Source organism: Lissotriton helveticus, chromosome 8, assembly GCF_964261635.1.
Source record: "Lissotriton helveticus chromosome 8, aLisHel1.1, whole genome shotgun sequence".
NCBI lineage: Eukaryota > Metazoa > Chordata > Amphibia > Caudata > Salamandridae > Lissotriton > Lissotriton helveticus.
In genome coordinates this window covers 150,949,199-150,972,021 of record NC_136069.1, presented here as the reverse complement: position 1 = coordinate 150,972,021, position 22,823 = coordinate 150,949,199, and the positions used below count along the sequence as shown (strand labels likewise).

At 40.8% G+C, this 22,823-nt stretch overlaps 1 protein-coding gene across 2 annotated transcripts in view; it reads left to right on the top strand.

Moving 5' to 3' along the window:
- The window catches only part of BCL9 (BCL9 transcription coactivator), a 904,233-nt gene that overhangs the window by 259,543 nt on the left and 621,867 nt on the right, over positions 1-22,823 (top strand). For both annotated transcript variants that reach the window (XM_078656778.1, XM_078656780.1), the window contains exon 2: positions 3,115-3,206. The gene's annotated coding sequence lies outside the window, so the exon portion shown is untranslated. The remainder of the gene's footprint in view (positions 1-3,114; positions 3,207-22,823) is intronic.

The window sequence follows — 22,823 nt, the reverse complement described above, 5'->3', positions numbered from 1 at the left end:
ATACCTGTTGACGGAAATGTACTTTCTGGATATAGCATGTGCAATTGGGAGGTTTATGCATAAAGTTAAAAAAGGTTTTAAGAATTTATAGAATTGGGAATTTTATGAATCATATTTTATGATGAAATGAACCATGTTAGAAAAATAACTAAGAATCTTGATTTATTATGGATGTTCATATTTAATATGTATAAATTATTCAATGACACAGTATTTATGAAAACATCAATATACTCTTTTTTATGTCTAAGGACCAAGACCCTAAATACCCATTCCTTTTTTCTTGACTTGAAATATTAAGAAAATCAACTTTCAGAAAGTTATCTTTTCCGTGCCCGAAACTCCTAGAGGCTAATATGAAATTGGCTCTCCAGATTCTCATAGTCCGTGATTAGCCTTGAATAGGTGTGAAAAAGGTGTGAAATTCATCCCAGGAGCAAATAATAGGCTGACCTGAATGAGCAAATATGGCTCCTCTTAGCTCCACAGAATATGTAGGGTGCGAGATGTGGATATTTGTGTTGATACTGCAGTGTCAAATCCTGCATGACATGCTCTGCTGGGTTCACATAACATGTATATTTGTGAAGCGCACATTCACCCAAGGGTATGTTGGCGCTGAATAACAGATGTTTATTGTTGCCCAACTCAATGGTACTAATGTTATCCACCTCAGAAGGATGAAAGGCTGAGTGGGCCCGCCAGGATTTGTACCTGTGACCATGAGGTCGAACACAGGCCCCTACAGTGGAAGCATTAGTCCATTAAGCCACCAGACCCAGCATATAATACTTGGGGCCTATTTGAAAGGAAGAGAACAGAATACCAAGACAATTCTTGTGCATCTACTGTCTAGTTGATTAAGGACCCTGCTTTTGTTCTACTAGACTTCTCTCTCTCTGGGTTTGTTATGGGTATGGTGCCTGCCTCAAACTGGATTTTAGTGTTAGGTGTGGGAGGACACTTAAATTACCATAGTTTACTCTTTACATATGCGTCTGCTCCTCAGATCCCAAGTTGATTGTTGCCGAAGACTTTCACCATCTTGGATTTGCCATGACACATTGCATTTTGAGCCTTTTCGTTGTAAGGCAAAAAAGAACTACTAATGCACTAGTAGATTAATCAGGGCCTGGCGACTTGTATCCTATTGGTTATGGAGGAACCAATAGTCATCCCAACCAACTAGCTGGTCTCAGGCATAAATGTGGCACCCCCAGGCTCAGAACACTTTCTGGACCTGTGAAAGATGAGAAGAGGACTGGACCTTATGTCTGTGACCTGAGAGGAGCCCTGAATGACTGGACCTACTCCCTCCGGTAACCAGAACAAAGACATACACTCAAATGGCCAGTTGGCTGATGTCCTGTGTGGCTACAGCGAGACAACAAGCAGCAGAAGGCCTTTTCCTTGAAGCACCCAGCTGACCAATGGTAACTGGACCTAGACTGCACCTTGCTGTTGGCCTCTGCCTGACTCCCTGTGAGTCTCTTAGGTATCTTGAATGAGATCCTGCATGGGGCTTTAGAAGTGTACTGCTGTGGCAGATTGGGACTAAGCAAAAAGGTAAAATCTTTGGCTTGAGCAAACCAGGTTGGTGTATCTGACCCCCGCCACATCGTGGTCAGCCTCAAATTACGTCTGCGGCAATCATTAGCACTTAATTCTTTTTTGCCCCATTGCTACTAAAAACAGTTAAAATTATTATCTCCGGTTCCTCTTGTTAAATTTTTGTCATTTTGCTTATTAAATTTGTTTTTATTGACTTGAGATTGCAAAACAAACCATGCACAATCCAGTTTCTACTGGTGCCTCCTTTTATAAATAAGTGGAGTGTGAGTGAAGTTGTGGGGATCTATTTCATTTCAATGACAAATACTATTTTTGACTGTCAGACCAGCCAGTGCTAAACATACTAAGAACACAATATTTCTCTACAGACACTTAGGAGATATCGTTGCTAAATGCAATTTAATGCATTGAAGCTATCAACATGTAGCTTTATTGAGGGTTAAATTTAGAATACATAACACAGACTGTAAGTGCCTGAGTCAGTGGCTCAGCTAATACTCTAACCCTCCCAGGTGGTTTACCCTACCGTCTTATTGGTTTAACTTTGTGTTATAAATGCGAATCCAACAATGATACCGCATCAGTGGAGGGGAGAGTTATTTTCACAATTTTAGCAACTGTGGATCCATCTAAACGGGTTTTGTGGTGTTCCATTCAATGCCGCTTCTTCAAGGCTGTTTACATTCCCACAAAAAATACTTTTCCTTCCCTATAATAGAACTGACTGTAGTCACACCTAAACAGCTATACTTACCACCCTATGCATCTTGCAACACATTTAAACATACAGAATCTAGTAATATCAAAAACGTAGAGCAACTACATAAATACATATATATTTTGTAGTGTTACACATAAAAACATGAATACAATAAGAAAGAAAATACATAATCGAAAGTGCTAATTTACAACACTTAGCAAAAAGCAGGAAATCAATATTTTTCCCCACATTTGAACCCTATCATAGAGCTTGATTTGGCATTGTTAATATCATCTTTAAATCCTGAATGCTCATCTGAAATACTTAATTTTCTTACTTGCTTTGTACTTGAACCTGATCAGTTAAACTCAGAGTTTCTTGGTCAGTTAAACTAATCGTCTGACAAATAAAGTTTAGTATCATGCCAGTGTAAAATTGCTAAATCACCATCCAATCTTGTACTCTGTAGAATCTCATTTTTCCTAAAACGATAATAGATATTTAGTGCTGCATAATCGAACACAAAGGTGTCTAGCAAAAATACTTCATTGGACATCAATGGTTGTCACAGATTTCCAGGAGTATTTGATGGGAACAGATTTCGGACTTCAGAGCTCACCTTTTGCGAATTGTGCTGCATATTCTTAATGCCCTTAGATATGATGAAATGTTGTCTGTTAAGAATTCTGATAGTTAGAATCAAAATTTATTGATAGTGCTGGGTTATGGTGCAGATGTTCGACCATTCTAAAAATCTATGTAATTTTCACATTCATGTTTATTGCTAATGGGTATTACATGTGCTTGAATATTTAAATAATAAACTATATTTGTTTTTGCAGATCTACCCCACGGGAGTACATCACTGCCAAGTGGCATTTATGTGGATTACTAGTCTACTGCAACACACTAGCCACAAGTGCTACAGATTAAAGTAAGACGTTTAAACTTTTTTAACTGTCATTTTTACACGTTTTCAAATAGCATTTTTAGTGGATTTTAGGGCTAGGTTGCCCGCCCAAACCCATCTAGCAGACTGCATCACTAATTCTCATACAAAAATTGTGTATTAGTACACAAGGGCATTAATGTATTATATAATTACACAGATTCTGTTTTTTTGGGTCAAGCCCAGAATCACTGTGCGTGGGATTTGCACATGAGCAGCAGTGCCCCACTATTCTTGTGTGTGTAAAAGGCCCTATGTATTGAGCATTAGTCCATGGTTTCCAGAGAAGTTGAAAAATTGTGAATTCGGATAATTTCATATCATGGGCACAAAAAGTGCTGAGGCCTGGTGGCCATTACTTTGAAGATGTGTCTTGAGCATAGTGAATCGGTATTGTTTTTAGAATGTTTCATTGTTTGTAGTCAAGGACCTATTATGTACAATATTAACACTAATAGCTTTTGAATCTTTGCTTTTCCTCCAGTGATTTTTCTCCTTCTTCTTGTTTGTCCCTCACATGGAGCATAACATTTTATCTTCCTTTTCATTGGATAACTTGTATACTTCCAAGAATCACATCAGGGATATTGTCTTTTTTTGCTCTCTCCCCAAGAACTACTTCTCCCTCCCTGTGCTCTCCATGTTGTTTCCCACCACTCCCAGCTCATCTGTAAAAGCACAGCAAAAGGTAAATGTTTCCCAGTTTGACTAAAGAGCAAACTTTATCTTGGTTTTCTTTTAACTCCACCTTTCCACAAGTTTAATGAAAGCCTTAGCACAAAAAGGCAGCATAAGGAGTGGCAGGCTGCTCCACACACACTCAGCCTACCTTTGAGGCAGTAGGTGTACTTTATAAAATATATCTTCTCTATGTCCTTAAATCTGCTTTCCAGGCACATGCAAAGCACCAAATGACTAGACCATTTGTTCCAGTTCCTAGTTGTATGGAAGGTAAATGGCAAGCATTTGTCCTTTAAATTCTGACAGCAGCTACATTTTTTTAAGTACCTGCATCACATCCTGAGTGTTAGATTTAAGACAGATTACATGCAGCAGCTTCTTTTTTATTTGTGTACAGAGTTTACTGTGTTAAATTTGAAAACTAAACCATATATTCATAAAGATCGAATATATTGAATTCCTTAAGATATGTGTTTATTTTTCCTTCAGTATTTTGAGATGTTTTGTCTTTTTCAGCAATGCGTTACAAATAAACACTGGCACAGCCAACAGATTAGCATTCATGAGATAAATTCCAGACTTATTTTCTTTGCCAGTGCTTGTTTGGAAAGGCATTCTGGAGATTCCTATTCTGATTACTGGATGATAGAGTCTGTGGCCCAAGTGTCTATAAATTGTGACTAATCTTGGCCAAAAGAACTCCTCATTTCATACATAAATGTGATGACTACTGTCCCACAGTGTATCCACTGGCATGGCTGTACTTTGAAATTCTTTTTGTTTCAGGTAACGTTTATATAGCTGACAAGTCACCTTGCAGCCATTTCAGAACACTGTGTTGCAATTCATTATTTACATTGTTTTTGTTAACCTTTTCAGCGCGACCGCGATTCCCCCTCCGGTGCTGGGCCGTAATAAAAACGGGTGTGGTCGTGACGGAACGGTTCCGTCATGAGCACAGCTCAACCGTAGCTCATGACGGAACCGTTCCGTCATGAGCATGGAAGGGGTTAATAGATTTGGCTGAATAAGAAAAATGTCCTGGTTAATACACATACCACACCCTAGTACAGTAAGTGGCACTAGAGTAGTAGCATGTGTTTGTGAGCGCGCACACACACACACACACACACACACTGACTGTGGTATGAGGGTGGTTAGTGTAGTACGTGATACCAGCATTTTACATACTAGTACATTCTAGGGTTTGTGGATTTGCCTGTTTATCACTTTAGAGCTAGTGCACTTGGGTGTTGGAATAAAAGCGTAAGACTATAAACATTGTTTTCACTGAGACACAGGCACAATCTGGTAGGTTTGAGATAGACACAACATGAAGATGAACACCCCAAAACACTACAACAAGACATTCCTTAAAATATACGAACTGTAAACAGCCAAATATAAATAAAATCTGAAATTAACATTATTCAAGGAAAAGGATTATGAAATACATATTGACACATTTAGTTATGGATGACGGAGCAGTACATTCCAAAAGTTGTTTTTTGTTTCTCTAAAAACTAGTACGTCCTTGACCAATGACTACCAACATTTCAAAATTGGAAGTGCACTACACTTTGAATTTGTAATATGTGGCACGGAATGGTGAAAATGGAAAGGTATAGGGTAGTTTGGGGGGTAAAAAGACCTTTGTTGCATGGGAACTCCCATTGTTGCAGGGAATACTTTTTTAGTGCCATTTCCAGGTTGGGTGAATTTTGGTCAGAAATTATTGAGAAAATTCAAAATGAAAATGCCCAGGATGCATGTGTTAAGTGTGTGTATATCTGACACTCAACATACAACCCTTATGTAGATTTGGAAAATTTAAAATGGTGAACAAGCGCTCTGAATTCGCACAATACATTAAAAAAAATTATTGACTAAAAAACAAAAAAACACTTGATTGGATGGATGCCTATGAAAACTTTCGAAGAGCAGTCTTCTAGCTTCCTTTGCATTTGATTGGCTAACGCGAAGTTGTTCACAATCAACGTTTGAAATAAAATGGGACATAGGTTATTTTTCCATAGATAATGTTTACTGTACCCTTCAAAAATATTGAACGAGAAGGAGAATGTTCCTTTTTGGTAGAATAATAGCCAATCTTTACAAACATTGTGTGGTATTTTGTAATTTGGTTTAGGAAGTGAACAGAGGACTAATATTGCTAAAATACTGCTAATTTAGATTGATATATTTTTTCTTTTTCAATATTCACTTTTGTTTTACTTAGAAAGACTGTATTTATATTGTCTATTACATTCTGTTGCATCCTTCTGTATGTTGTGGCTTCTGTGTTTTTAGTATTTTCTTAATTTAAATATGATTGTGCTTTGGAATATTTGAATTGTCGAGAACAAGTGAGGGGAAAACATATTTGTAATGTATTTTACTTGTAACTACATGGAATGTAATCCCATTGAATAACTCTATTAAGATACTACTGTATCTTGAGACGAGCACTGTCCTGAAGGAGACTCACCTAGTTGATTCAGAGGCAGAAAAACTACAGAGTGTGGGTGGAAAAACACATTATTTTTTATTGTTACTTTCCAAATGCAAGGTCTCTAAGTATTTTATTACAACGATCTTTGTAAAATTGATAACATTTTGAAAGCCTTAAGGTGTATACATATCTAGTAGAGAAGGTTTATGTAAATGACAAAACAATACTTTTAACCCGATGGTAACTAATTGGGTGAGTCTGTTGTAGTAACTCTCAACCTGAACAATAAATTTTAGGAGGAGACTAACAAATAAGATTGACTCTACTCTAAAGAAAGCTCAGTAGCAAACATAAAAGAAAGAGGTTAAAGGATTGTATAGGTTTAAAAGACATTTGTAGATTGGATAAACTCACTGAACATGAGTACACCAAGATGCCTGTTAGGTGATAGTGCGCTTTAGAAATGCAATAAATAAATACACGTATTACTCACCTCCTCATTAGTGTGAACGGTTTTCAGGGTGACAAAAAAATTTGGAAGGAAATGTTGAACATGAATGACAGAAGCATACACTTATCAGGCCATGTTAAATTTTCTTTAAGCTTGGCTGGGACTCTGCAAAAACACAGTCACAATCCTTGCACCTTATACAACTCTTCTAAATGAAAAAAAGGATTTTTTTTAACCAATTCAGAATTGAGTTTAGGTAACGTATTATAAAAAAAATTTCATCATTTGCTTATCCAAATGTGGTTTAGCAATCCCTAAAATCATAACTTTGTTAATTGCACATTGAGCAAGGCAAAAAATAGGAAAACAACTGGAATTAAAAGTGTACACATCTGCCGTGAGAGCAATGGTGAAAATATATAATGAAGGAGAAAACAACCAAAAAAAGTACTAATTTGTGAAACCGAAGTTTTAAGTATATAAGAACTATGGAATATTGTAGAATTTTTGCTTTGTCATCTATATAGAGCTAAACGATGGAATAAAGAGACAGAATTGTGAGAAGCCACTAGGCATGCATGTTTTTCTAGTTCATTCTCTCAAACACTTGATGACTAACCTTCATAAGCCTGATTCTTATGAAGACGTACAATCTGAACAGTAGTAGTGAAAGAGTAAATGTAAATGTAAATGTGGGATACTTGTAAAGTGCACTGTTACTCTACCCGAGTGTCCTGGCGCTGTAGACCGCTGGGGAACTCGTCCTGGTTTTCTCTGTGAGATGGTCCCTTTCTGGGTATCTCCAGGGTGAAACCAGGCATCCCCGGCGTCTGTGGGGGGCCGTTGTAGAGATGAGGCAAGCTTAATGCCCAGAGTTACCGAGTGTGTTCCCTGGTTAGAGTAGGCACTGAGGCGAGAATTATCGAGTCCGTTGACCCTGGTCCAAGACCCTGCCGTGTCGGGAATTGAACCCTGGTCCCGGGCCATTCTCTGCTTACAGGTCTGCCGCCTCTAACCAGTGAGCCACACCTCTCCACCTGAAACTGGTGAATAAGGTCATCTGCTAGGATTTTTTAAATCTTTTAATAGGAGCCTTTATGAATAAAAAGAATGTGACTCAATAGAAGTTGACATGTATTGGAATAATAGGTAATGGTAATAGGCCAAAAACACAAACTAAAAAACTTGAAACACTACTTATAGAAATAGAGCTACACGATGGAATAAAGAGACAGAATTGTGAGAAGCCACTAGGCATGCACGTTTTTCTAGTTCATTCTCTCAAACACTTGATGACTAACCTTCATAAGCCTGATTCTTATGAAGACGTACAATCTGAACAGTAGTAGTGAACGATTCCACAGAGAAATATAGAAATCACTGTTTACAGTTATCTGCAAAGTATGGAGAGACCCTTGCATGTGCTTTAATTGCAAGTCAGCTTTGTTGCTAAGTTTAGATGTAAAGCTGTTTAATGAATTCTGAGGTTTAAGGCTGGAAGTAATCATCATAAGTGTTGTGAATAATGAAATAGAAGAAATACTGTTGAGGTGAGTCAGCCATCCGTGATTCTTTTAGTAATATCAGTAAATATGATATGTAGACAGTAATATTCTGGTAATTACTAGTGATGTAGAAAAATGTTCTTGAAATATCAACTGAAACTTTTTACAAATGGGTTTTGACAAACTTCAGTATTATTACATAGTTATATACTAATTAATGTACTCAAGTGCTAGTGTGTGGAACTTTCTCAGAACACCTTAGTGTACAGAATATGACTTCACAATGCTGTCCTTTATCAAGATTGTTATTTAATATTGCTGTTTAGTCCATAGTTAACAATTTGGCAAATTCACATGGTTTGAAGTGAGTATAATAGGAAGGTAAGGCAATTAAAATGTAACTTTACACAGATGGCATGTTCCTACTAACCCCTACTAGAGATAATTCAGTGAGATGTGTATTAGATGTCATTAATCAATTTGGTAACATGTGCAGCCACATTGTGAATTGGGAAAACAATCGGAATGGCCATTTAACTAAATAGTGTAAAATCATGAGTTGTCATGGGTAGACGAGGGTTTTATATACGTGGGCATTGTAATGGCAAGATAACAGTGTATGATGGCAGAGGTAAATGTAGATCCACTTAGAGGTTAAAAGACGAAAAAAGTAATTGGAAGTTGCAACAGTTTTGGATTATGAGGACAGCTACATTTTGTTAAGATGATTTTATTAACTTATAACAGCAATGAATTATTGGGTAAGGTGGCCTGCAAAATTTGACTTAACCTTTGAAAGAATTCGCTCCAGTTTAGTTTTCGGAGTGTAAAAGACAAGATTTCTCTTTCATATCTACAAACTGTGACAAAGAGCTGAAACTATGGTGTACTCAATATACAAAGATAGTTGAATGTTTTATACTACAATAACATCAACACCAAGAAGGAGTGAGAAGTTTCTATAGGGTGAACCCTCAACTTCCCAAACTGAAATCCAAAATACACACAAAGGAGGGTTGACCCAGGTCTCTTAAATTCTGTCTTATACTCTATTATATGTGTGACCATTCGAATATCTCAATTGATTGTGAGGTTAATTAGTGCCATTGCCATATTTCATGGATATATTGTTGAGTCCTCACCCACAGGTGCCACCTGTGGCCTGCTTCATTATTGGTCCCACACCCACATCACCTAATGTGAGTGGGTGGGCTCTACTTGTTTGTAAGCGTAGCACTTAGAAGGTGAAAGGTAAGGGATTTAGAGAGTGAGTTAAAATTACCTAATAGATCCTAACACTATTATTTAATGAGCAATGTCTTGGGTAAGACTAAAAACAAGTAGGATGTCATGTGGATATGATGGTCCTTGACATCAGAAGGTCGACATGTTTCAGCCTTGTAAATGCCCCAAGGGTCAATCGGCTCACTTCAGGACCAGATTGTTGCTATATTTTAAATCCTTGCATGGTGTGACTAAGCTTTCCAACCTAATTCAATGCATTTATCACAATTGTAAGAAGGCTTGCACGCAATTATAAAGACCATCAGTGGTGCCATGAACCACCCGCTTTCACAGCTTAAGCGGGGATGGTGTTGACAATTATAGTTCTTTATGAACCAGTCCTGGCTGCAGCTCTGCAGAAAAAAGGTATTAAAAAAATCAAAAGTAAACGAAAACGATAAACAACACAGTGATCTTGAGTTAACCACAACAACAAAATTAAGAGAAAAAGAGAATGAAGGGAAGAGAGTGTGGGAGAGAAGTTTGGAAAAGCAAAAGGAAGGACATCTAAAAATAAGGAAGGAACTGTGGATGAAAGGATGAATGCAAGGGTAAAAGGAACGATGGATGGAAGGGGAAAACAAGATGTACATGTGTGGGTGAAAGAAAGTGTCTGTATTGATGAAAGGCTGGATGAATGGGTGTATGGAAGGGTGAAAGGATGAATTGGTGGATTGATAAAAGGAGGGTGAATTGGTGGATGGATGAAAACGAATGGATGGATGAATGGGTAAAAGTATGGAGGATTGATTGGAAGTGTGGGTAGAAGGATGGATGCAAGACTTTAATGATGAGAGGGTAGATGGATGGAATGGTGAAAGGATGGATGTATGGGTGGTGGAAACATGGATAGATGAATAGATGGATGGATGCATGACAGGCTTAAAGGATGAAGAAATAGATGAACAGGAGGCTGGATTAAGGGTGGGTAGAGTTTACTCGCTTTGCTCACCTGACAGCATTTTATGGATGGATCAAAGTGGGGGGGTATTTTAATTTTCTGGCTACTCTCTTGCAGACCATACTTAGGACACTTTCCTTGATATGGTCAAGGATGGCCTATATATTAATGAGGCATCATAGTTTTTTTTGGGAGAGACTGTCCATGTAGTCAAACATTCTTCAAGGGATCATGTCCGTGTTGATGCCTACAGGCTTCAGGGATAGATGTAGGTAACGACACAATTCCTTGAAGAATGTTTGACTTCATGGACCGTAAAACCCTATGATGCCTCTGGGATTTAAAATATAGCAAAAACCTGGTCCTGAAGAAAGCAAAGTGACCCGCTCCGCTTACAACCACGCAGAGCCCACCCATTCACATTAGGTGAAGTGGGTGTGGGTCCAATGATGAAGCAAGGGACAAGTGGTACCTGTGGGTGAGGACCCAACAAACATATCCAAGAAATGTAGCAAGAGCACTACTTTACCTGGGTGCTGATCACACACTCACTTGAGATATTTGAAAGATCACGCATATAAACGAGTATAAGACTGGATTTAAGAGATCTGGGTCAACCCTCCTTTGCGTATATTTTATATTACAATAAGCCATACATTTGTAGCTATATAAGAAAGTGTATAGATTGCTATTGGGGGAGGGCAGAGAGAAACGTTGTAGGACAATTTCTTCTTGAATCATTCCTCTTGGGTATATGTCCAATAATGGATGGGGGATATATGTCGAATTTAAAACTCTGAAGACAAATTTTCTTCAGATTCATTATAAATGTGGGATTAATCTGAGCAAAGGAGATTCCTCTCCTATTTGGAATTATCCAGAGGTATACATAAATAGCCTACTGATGTTCTAGAGTTCTTGGAGTGAAAAAGGTTTGAAATAAATACATGATTTGCTTAATTAGAGATGAATGCTTAATGAGATTTGTAAGACTCATAATTTTTTTTAAACCAACTTTATTGAAGGTTTTGCAGCTATACATGGCATAGCATAGTATGATGTTTGTTTTGATTTAGACTTAAAAGGCTAAAGTTAGAAGGTGAAATCTTTGACCAGAATGAACTTGGTTAGTGTATCTGATCGACGGCCTGTACCTTTCTTGCGACAGCCAGCCTGACATATACACTTCAAACCTCTCCACCGGTGGAGAGGAGGCACAAGCCTCTAATGCCTGTAGGAACGCTGAGCCAGGCCCCTCCAACCAATCCTGGCACTGTTCTAATGCTGGTTAACACCATGCGAGCAGCGTCTGGATTGGTTAGGGGAGTTGGCTCAGAGACCGATTGCTGCCCAACTGGGGGACCGGAGAGGACTGTATTTGCAAGTAAGTTTTAAAAAAAGATTTACTGGAAAGTTTAATTTCTTTTAACACTCTGCCAGCCTTCAACCTCAACTCCAGAGCTCTTAATCGTGACCCATTATAAATAATGTTTATAATGGACTGTGATTGAGAGCTTTGAGGTTGCGCATAAGGGCATTCTTGAGTGTGAACCTGATCGCCCCACTACTTTTAAAAGGGCCCATTCACCACTGCCGTAACCACTAGTGCACTACCTTTATCGTCAATTCTACATAAAAAGTTGGTGTTTTGTGATGACTTCCCTCTGCTTGTATGTAAGGTTGCTAAAATATTTCTCTGCTATTGTATTTTATTCAAATTCTAGTTCATCAACCTTTCAAATACATTTATGGTTGTTTTTCTTATGCTGGTTATGAAGGGCAAGAAACATGTTATTCCCTCACCCATCTTCTCACCCCCACCATGCCAGAAAGGTTGGGAAGGTATATTATTAATTACTTCTTACCTTGTGTAAGGGCAAGCAAGGTTTATGTTAACTGGCATCAGATGATGTTTCTAAGAAAATCATCTCATATATCTGTAATATCCTCTTCAAGGATACTTGCATGCTGCCTCTAATATCCCTTACCATAAGGTATGCATGGAAACGTATGCGAAGTTTGAAAAAGATGCACTTGTGTGCTTACACATTTTCAATATGGCCTCGGTCTGACCATGTGAAACCCTTTCAAGACGCCTTCAATACTTTTCCAGGTAAAACATTTTTTACTGACAAGAAATAATTTAGTAGAAAACATGCTTTTAAAACTACAACTATTTTTCCAAGTTGCTTTTTACCGTCAATTGGTCATGACAAAGTGGTTTGATGCATGTCAAATGGTGGTATCTCTGGGTAACAGATCTACTCGTGACTTGCCTTCGGATTCCTGGCAGTGCCATTCTACCCTTTTTCTCAGGGCGAGGAAGGCAGCAGAAAGAGAGTAAACTCTGTGACAAATCTGTTCACTTCCGACAGTTTTCACTCCTTGCACCCCTACTGCCTTTGCATCAAATTGTGGGCTGTTTAGGCGTCAACTTTTGGTTTAAGGGTTCAACTCTTGGATGTAACAGTCTGAGATTGAGGGATTTCACTTCCACTACCTCTACCATTTAGATAAATTGAAGTCCTTGTGTGGTTTTAGGAGCTTAAGAATTTGGGGTAGATCATTGTTTTTAACCTCTTCTTATCTCTTTTTGCCACTTCTATGACACCCCAATTTAATATGCGGTTGCAATGATATTTATTTTCAATAAATTATAATATAATACATTAAAAAACACAAATTATGTACAGTATTTTAAAACAACTTACTCCAGAGCCACGTGCCATAAAATAACATTTCAGTATTTACAGAACATGGTCCTAATATGAGACACTCATGCAATATTCAACACATATCACCATCATGTCCGGTATTAAAATCTGACTATTAGTTTTTAACCTAGCGCTAGACTAAAAACTATCTGTTCTGAATAAACTGGAATATATCTTGAAATGGCAATTCTAATATCAAAATATTTCATTCTAAATAAAGTGACTAGTGCTTTGCTTCCAGTCAAGGCTTGATATTTCCTAAAAACCTGGGCTAAGATTTTTTTCTGCTCGTCCAAAATCAGCAAACAGTTAAAAAAAGATATGTGTTATTCTGGGTTTGACTTTCAATTCACATATGCAACACTCCTTTTTCACACCGATTATCCTTCTAAGAATTCTCCAAACTGGTTTCATTACAAAACGGATTTGCAGAATTAAATTCCGAACACATTTATCTGGAATTTGAAGCAGATAAGGAAAAGTCTCTTCATCTCATTGACTTTATAAAGAATGCATCACAGACAGTTTATTTCACATATAATTTCTATCATTATTTTGACTAATTCTGACAACCCTTTCACTGAGTAATATTTTACTTTGGACAGAAAGGATGAGGTTTTTAGTTGGAAAATATCGACCCTTATGTCGGAATGCTCAATGAATGCTAAAATATGACAGGCCAGTTCATTATGCCGCCAGCACGATTACTGAAAGTTCATCACTAACCCTATTCTAATTTAACATGTACAAATGAGGACCTTTTGCTGTTGCACCCCTTCACCTGCACACCTTCTTGTTAGCACTCACAACTTCCATGTCTGTGTTACGTACTTGCTGCGGATCTAAGTGATCAAGGTTCTCTGCTTGCATCACTTAGCAGAGAAAGTTTTGTTGTTAATAATGCTCAGTGGGTTTACATTATCCCACTAGTGCAGGTTGGCCATAATTTAGTGTCTTACGATGTAAACACAGATGGTGTTTCGGGTCCCATGTTGTTTTTATGTGTTGCCATTTCTGGCTGAAATCTAACAGGCCTTGTAGCATATTCATTAATGAAGTAGCAAGGTTAATGTTTATTTCCTTTATAGATCTTATTGTCTATGATTATTAATCGTAGCTGCTAGTGGCGACATGCAACCAGAATATCCTAACAAACTCATATTTCTGTTTGTCAGTCCTTAATTTGTTTATATTTCAGTGCCAGGGCTCAAGGCCTACTGCAGGTGGCACAACTCACATGTCACTTTAAACACCAAGTTTAGGTCTGCGTTCTATCATTTGTTAAAGCTATATTAAACAATTAACTGCTCCACTAATGGACACACAGTGGCACCATGTGGTGGATTCTCATAAATACATACTGGTGTTTAAAATCATGTGCTAACCCAGCGCTAGAAAACACCAGTACAAATTAAGCACTGCTTCAGGTGTAGCTTAAACATTTTCAGGTGTTCATAACAATGTACACAATTTAACAGCCGTACTTCTGATGACCCCTGCTATGCTCCCAATGGCAAGTATACAAATGAAATATTGCTCTGAAGCACATTTCAGCGTGCACAAATGAAGTGCTGGCCGAGAGAATCGGGTCAAAAAGGCTTCAGCAAAACTTGGAGTGAGAAAAATGACAAAACATGGATAAACAAATACACAGTAGTTGTGTGATCGGCAAAGGAGTAGTCTAACTGTTGTATGGAAAGGAGTGGCGCAAGAGTAATACATTCCAAGGGACGGAAATTAGTTCGACTTTTCCCTATACTTTGCAATAGGGAGATCTCTGCCATTGGGCTTGGAGTGCTCCTTACGGTAAATTATAGGAAAAAGTAAAAACGTTTATTAAACTTGATAAAAATAGGTGAAAATATTTTTGTAATAATTCTTTAAAAAAATAAAGATATTCAATTTAACTAAATATTTGATTCAAAATTAAGGCTTGTTCACAATCCTGACTGACTACGGTGCCCTACAAGGCTCTTTGCTGTCTCCCAATGTTGATGCCTTTATTCTGTGTTACAGCTTTCATTAGGAAAGTACACCAATAATATGTGGATTGTTGTGAACCTAGACTGTGCTATGGAGGAAGCATGTACTAGAGTATGATCAATCTGGACATTTGAAGTGTCATTGGCTGAATTCAGGCAAAAATAAAGATATGTTCGGTATGGGCATAAATTATATCTGGTTGGCCAACATCTAGTATAAGACATTTAGTGTTTGTCTCATGCCAGTAACTAGTTACATATTTTGGCCATGCCGTACAGCATCGACGAGGAATACTCTTTGCCGTTATTGTATTTTGGCAATGCTGCACAGCGTCAGCAAGAAATACTTTTTCCTGGTGTTGTACAGCATCACCACCATAACATAACGTGCATTTGCAAAGTACAGGTCGCCCCAGACTTTGGTCGATTGTCACTGAAAGAACAGATGTTTATTGTTACCCAGTTCTGTAGTGTAATTCCTATATTCCCATTAGGCTCTGCGCATTGGAATAATATATCCTATAGATGTGGCGTAGGACTTATGTCTACTAGGTCTCTATCGAATATATTAAACTTAATTGTGAGTGCCAGCTAGCTCAGAGGTCACTAGAAAGCTTCTCGAATGAACAAGAAGGGATTAGTTTCTGACAACCGCATAAACATGACAACTTTGTTTCCCCAAGATGAAACGTATCTTCAGAGTCGTGGAAACAATAGATAGATATTTTACTCAATCGTGCATGCTTCGTTTCATCAGAGGTACAGAGAAATAGAGAGACAGGCGTTTTCAATAAAAGGTATTTATTGAACAATCTTCTTTTTCATGCAGAAGAAATGAACTGCTACAATCGTAATACTGGCTGTAAAGTATAATGCGTACAGCAAGAAGAGTATTATAAAATAATACTGTAAAAGCATGGTATGGTTTCTAAGCCATAAAATACATACATAAATAAATAAAGACTAAAAGTACTCAACTGGTGCTTCTAAAATATGCCTACCCGATGTACCTAACCTAAGTCTAGTACAAGGGAAGAAGTAGGTGTGGTGTAGCATAAGTTTAGTATTCTTTTGCCAAGAATATATCCAAGATTTCTCTTAGGGTCTAATCATCTCCGTACCTTGGTTTAGAATGAAGGAGGTCTGGTATCTCTCTGTCTCGGGACTCGATTTCCCAACGACCCGCAAGGGGAGCTTGGAAACACTGGAGCTGGATTTCTCGGCAAGAGAAAAGACAGCATCTCTCAGTGCGTCAGCTGGAGGGTTGGCTTCCTTCAGCACTTGTTGTAGCGAGCTACGTCGGGCAAGTAGATAGTCGAACTGCTCCAAACCACCGTGTGTTTGCTATGGCAAGTGTGGGCATATTTATACGTTGAAGGTGCCGAGTTTGACGTAAAGTTGGACATAATATTGTCATAAAAGAGTCTCAGATCTTTGAAAACTCCATGAGTTCTTGGACAAATCAATATTCAAGCTAGGGGAAGTCCCTAACTGCTGAAGCCGAGTTTTTCCAAGAAATCGTTGTGGCTTTTCGGAACTAGTGGAAGTAGCCATGCCGTATTTGGACTGCATGGGCCATGTCTAAATATGGTTATGATTTCTATGCCTATATAAGGACAAGGTGATTTATACCTTTATAAGGGCATGAATCGGGAAAATTACACATGGGTCCTAAAACGCTATACAACAGTTCAGTGGTACTCATTTTAATGACTTCAGAAGGATGAAAGGCAGAGTGGACCTGCCGGGATTTGGAACTGTGACTGGGAGGTCAAACTCAGATTCCTAAAATGGATGCATTAGTTCACTGAACTACCACACTTCAGGTCACAAAAGCGAATTCTATTGGCTTTGTAAATGCTGACTTCGAGCAGAAAAAAATCAACACATTTCCATTTCTTTTCTTCTGTATTTAATGTCACAATCAGTTTATTTATATTGATATGTTTACTTTGCCAGAGATTGGCTACCACACTGAGTTGAATGCAGCTTGTGCTCTGCATGGCATCAAGGTTGCATGGAGTAGTTAGACTCTTCTTTACAGGGAGGGCACCTTATAAAGGTGCATGGTGCAGAAGACATGCTGATTGCTAAATAGGTGCTTTTTGGTCAAAACTGTGAAAGCCTGTAGAGCCCATGCAAGAGTGTGCTGACAGAAGTTCTAGAGGGATAGAGGAGTACAAGGGAACCCAAAAGATAGTTTAGGGCCTTTGGTGTCGATCTTCAATAACAACAGTGGTCCTTAAGAAATCATTTAGAATATTTGAATAAATATAGTCTGTAATAAGTACTATATTCCGCAGTGTCCAGACGGACACACAATTTATTCAATTAAATGTTTACAGTATTTTCAAGAGCAACCAACAGTAAAGTGGGATACAGTCCTGCATCCAGTACATGAGAACACAACAAACATACAAATAAACATTGGGAATTTCAGGCAAAAGAGAGAGGAAGCTTTGGGCCAATGTAAATACAAAACAAGCTGTCCATAATAGTTATCACACCACTATAACACAGTGGTTGTCTGTGTGAAACTATTCAAGAGGTCGACGACGTTTCGATCCCTTTAAACGTATAATGGGATCATCATCAGGATGGTTTAAATCACATGTCTGAATATTAGATCTGCTTCGGAAGAGAGGAATCCAATTACCTAAAACTTGAGTAGGCGAACCAGCAGGGCGGAATCGAGTCCTTGGCTCTGGGGAAGCCTCTGGGCGCAGTATGTGTACTGTGAGGAAGGTTCCTCAATGCCGATAACCGCGGGATTAACCTTCCGATAATGCGGGAATTTATGTTCAGAGGACAATGCCTCTAAAAATGGCGTCGGTGACCGTGTTTGGGTTTCTGAATGCATGATAGCCGAGATCTAGAGCAGACAGAAGTTCTAGGCCAGCATTTTGGCACAATGTTATGTTATATTTGTATAGCGCACTAATCACCCGAGAGGGTATCCAGGCGCTTGAGGCAACGTGTGTAGATGTTTGGTCCTAAGGTGCTTATACAAAGAGCCATGTCTTCAGCTTCTTCTGGAATTCAAGAATTGAGGAGAAAGTTCTGATGTGTTGAGGGAATTCGTTCCATTTCTTGGATGCAAAATAGGAGAATGAGCGACCTCCAGTTTTGCTTTTGCGGATGAGGGGAATGTGTGTGAGTGAGAGTGAGGCAGAGCTTAGGTGTCTGGTTGGTAGTTTTCTTGCGTGATCTATGGGTAACCCTAGCTCAGATGGCCACCAGGTCAGTCCAATGGGTGGGTCTTGTTGCCGTTGATCAGTACTTCCGTCTTGTTTGAGTTGAGCTGCAGGCTGTTGGTTCGCATCCAGCCTGCTACCATGGTCAGTCAGTTGGTGAAGTTGGTTCTGGCAGTGGTTGTTTTGTGCATCAGGGAGAGGATGAGAAGCCCTCCGCAGACCCGCGGACCTCAAGAACTAAAGGCCCATCTCTCTCCTCCCCTTCACAGATAAAGTCACAGAGAAGATCTCCAACAACAAGCTCACGAACTTCATTGAATCCAACGCGATCCTCGACACATCCCAATACGGATTCTGCAGCAACCACAGCACTGAGACAGCCCTCCTAGCTGCCATGGACGACATCCGCACCCTCCTCGACCAAGGCCACATCACATGGCTGCCTTCATCCTACTAGAACTCTCAGCAACCTTCGACGCCGTCTCCTACTGCACACTAACTACCAGACTCCACAATGCCGGCATACAGGGTACTGCCCTACACTGGATCCGCTCCTACCTCACCGGCCGAACTCAAAGTATCAGACTCCCACCCTTCCTCTCCGAACCCTCAGAGATCAGCTGCGGAGTACCCCAAGGATCCTCACTCAGCCCAAGGCTCTTCAACATCTATATGGCCCCCCTCGCTACCATCGTCAGAAAACACAGACTCAGCTTAGTATCCTATGCCGATGACACCCAGCTCAACCTCTCCCTCACCCAGGAACCCAACCTCACCAGACGGCGCATCCAACAGCTGTCTGAAGCTCAACTCGGAGAAAACGGAAGTACTCGTCCTCGGATCCACCCCCTCCGCATGGGACAACACCTGGTCGCCCCGCCCTCAGCAACACTCCCACACCCACGGACCACGCCAGCAACCTCGGCATCATATTCGACTCCTCCATCACAATGAACCGACAAGTCAACGCAGTATCTTCCACCTGCTTCAACACCCTGTGCATGCTCTACAAGACCTTCAAATGGGTCCCCCCCAAAATGACCGTCACCCACGCACTCATAACCAGCAGACTGACCTACGAGAACGCCCTCTATGCCGGAATCAACGGATCTCTACTCCTCAAACTCCAGGGCATCTAGAACGCCGCATCCAGGCTCGTCCTAGGCATCCTATGACAAGACCACATCACCCAGCACCTACAAGACCTCCACTGGCTTCCAGTCGAAAAGAGAGTGACCTTCAATCTGCTCACTCATGCCTACAAATCCCTCCACAACACCTGACCCCAATACCTCAACAAAAGAGTCTCCTTTTACGCACCCAAGGAGAAACCTCCGCTCCGTCGGCCTTGCCCTGGCCGAAATCCCACGCATCCGCAGAGATAGAACTGGAGGAAGAGCCTTCTCCTACATTGTGGCCAAGACCTTCAACAAACTCCCCTTCAGCATCAGACGAACCCCCACTCTGCAAGCATTCAAGAAGAGCCTCACGATCTGGCTCTTCGGATGAGATGGAGCTGCCTGAATCTCCCTTCCCCCTAGCGCCTTCAGACCCTCACAGGTGAGTAGTGTGCTCCACAAATCCCTGATTGATTGATTGATTGTTTGATTGATGAGTTGGGTGTCATCGGCACACGAGATGCCGGTGATGTCTTGTGATCAAATGATGTTGGCGAGGAGAGTCATGCATATGTTGAAAAGTGTGAGACTGAGGGAGGTTCTCTGTGGGACTCCACATATCAGTTTCTGGGTCTCTGATGTGAAGGGTGGCAGCCTGACCCTTTGGGTTCTTCCTGTGATGAAGAAACAGATCCATTTGAGAGCGGATCCTTGTATGCTAATCTTGTGGAGTTCTCTGATGAAGGTGCTATGGGAGACAGTGTCGAAGGCTGCGGAGAGGTCGAGGAGAATGAAGGCCGCTGTTTCTCCTCGCTCCAGGGTGATTTAAATGTCATTGGTGGCCGCAATGAGTGCTGTTTCTGTGCTGTGGTTCTTTCTGAATCTTGATTGAGTGTTGTCTAGAAGATGGTGAAGTTTGAGGTGGGTTGTGAGTTGCTTGTTGGTGGCCTCCTCAATCACTTTGGCTGGATAGGGAAGCAGGGAGATGGGTTGGAATTTGCTCAGTAGATTCGGGTCAGCTGTGGGCTTTTTGAGGAAGGCATTGATTTCTGCAAGTTTCCATTCATCCGGTAAAGTGGTAGATGTGATGCAGGTGTTGATGATGTGGGTTAGGTTGATGCTGATTGGTGATGTTCCCAGGTTGTAAATGTGATGGGGGCATGGGTCTGTTGGAGCCCCTGAGTGGATGGTCTGCATGATTGCCATGTCGTTCCTGGTGAGGGTTGTCCAATTAGTCAGTGACTGTCTCGTTTACTGGTGGGGAGGTCAATAATGAGTTCTCCGGGATTGGATTGATTTGCGAAGTTGCTGTAGATGTTTGCGATTTTGCTGTGGATGGTGGATAGGTTGTCGCAGAGTTGCTGGGAGGCAGCGGTGTTGGTGACAGTGGCTGAGGGCGAGATGGAATCCTTAACAATCGAGACAATCTCTTTGTAGCTGTTAGAGCTTACTTAGATGCGGTCCACCCATGCTTTTTTCTATGTGTCTCTTATTTGCTGGTGACAGTGTCTTAGTGCAGTCATATAGGTAGTTCTGAAGGTGGTGTTGTGGCTGGCTCTCCATTTCCTTTCTAGCTGTTTACAGTCTTGTTTGGTGTCTCGGAAGTCTTCTGTGTACCAGCTGCCTACTTGTATGATATAGTATGCTTATTGTGTACAATGGAGTACAGCAGTTCTTGATCCAGTAATTAATGTTGTTGATGTCCTTGCAAAGGTTGTCTGTGGGGCTTGGTTAATCTGTGCTGAGGGCGATGGAGGGGGGGGTGTTTATGTACTGAGGGGTGGGATCTTGAAGTGGACGAGGAGAGAGTGGGTTAACCGTGAAGCTGGGCAGTCGAAATCAGGATGAATGTGAAAGGGATCAGGGTGGATCTGAGGTGTCGACATTGCTGATTGAGGGAGCGGGATAGAGTGCAGTGGCATAAACTGCAGTGCCGTAGACTGCAGTAGTGTATAGTGGAGTGGCATAGAGTTCATTGGCGCAAAGTAGAGTGGTGCAGAGAGCAGTGGCGTAGAGAACAGAGATGCAGAGTAGAATAAAGTGGCATAGAGTGCAGTAACAGAGCGCAATGGTGTAGTGTGGCTTAGCGTATAGCGTGCAGTGGCTTGGAATGTAATGGTGCAGTGTAGAGTGGCGTAGAGTGCAGTCTTGCAGAGTAGAGTGTTGTAGAGTGCAGTGGCAAAGTAGAGTGGTACAGAGAACAGTGGCATAGACTACGGTGGAGCAGAAAGGAATAGGGTGGGTTAGCTTGCAGTGGCATGCGTGCAGTGGCGTAGAGTGTTGCAGAGTAGTGTATAGTGGCATAGAGAGCATCGGTGCAGAATAGTTGGCATGGAGTTCGTGGCATAGAGTGCATTGGTTTTGATGAAACGTGGTGTTTAACCCCTTCGACGCTGATGACGAGCTGGGCTCGTCATGAGGTAGCCTCCTCGCACGCTCATGACGAGCCCAGCTCGTCATGTAAAGTGCACTTTACAAATTCTCAGCATACGAGCGGAATTCCGCCCGCACGCATCAGGTTAATGCATTGGCATAGAGTGCAGTAATTTAGAGTACATAGTGTAGAGGGCAGTAGCTTAGAGTAAAGTGGTGCAGAGTAGAGTAGAGTGGCATAGAGGGGAACAGCATAGATTCCTGTGGCAGGAAGTGCAGTGTTGCAGAGTAGACTGTAGTAGAGTTCAGTGGTGTATAGTAGAGTGGTGTAGGGTTCACTGGTGTGGAGTGCAATGGCATAAAGTGATGAAAGGTAGAGTGGTGTATAGAGCAGTGGCATAGAGTATAGTGATGCAGAGTAGAATAGTGTGGCATAGAGTGCAGTGACATGACATAGAGTACAATGGCATAGAGTGCAGTGGCGTAAATTGTTGCAGACTAGAGTATAGTGGCATGGAGTGCAGTGGTGCAGTGGTGCAGAGCAGATTGCAGTGGCATTGAGTGCATTGGCTTTTAGTAAAGTCGTTTAGAGTGCACTGGCGCGGGGTGCAGTGGCGTAAGTGGAGTGGTGCAGAGTGAAGTGGTGCTGAATGCAATGGCGCTAAGTGCAGTGGCATAGAGTAGATTGTTTCAAAGTAGAGTGAAGTAGTGCTGGGAAGAGTACAGTGGCAGAGAGTAGAGTTGTGCAGAGTGTAGGGATGCAGAGTGCAGTGGCGTACAGTGCAGAGACAGAGAATGCAGTGATGCAGAGTAGACTGTCGGAGAGTGCAGCAGTGTATAGTAGAGTGGTGCAGGATATAGTGCATTGGCATAGAGCAGAGTGGTCTTGAGTAAAGAGGCATAGAGTGAAGTGGCATTAAGTGGAGTGGTTCAGAGTAGAGTGCAGT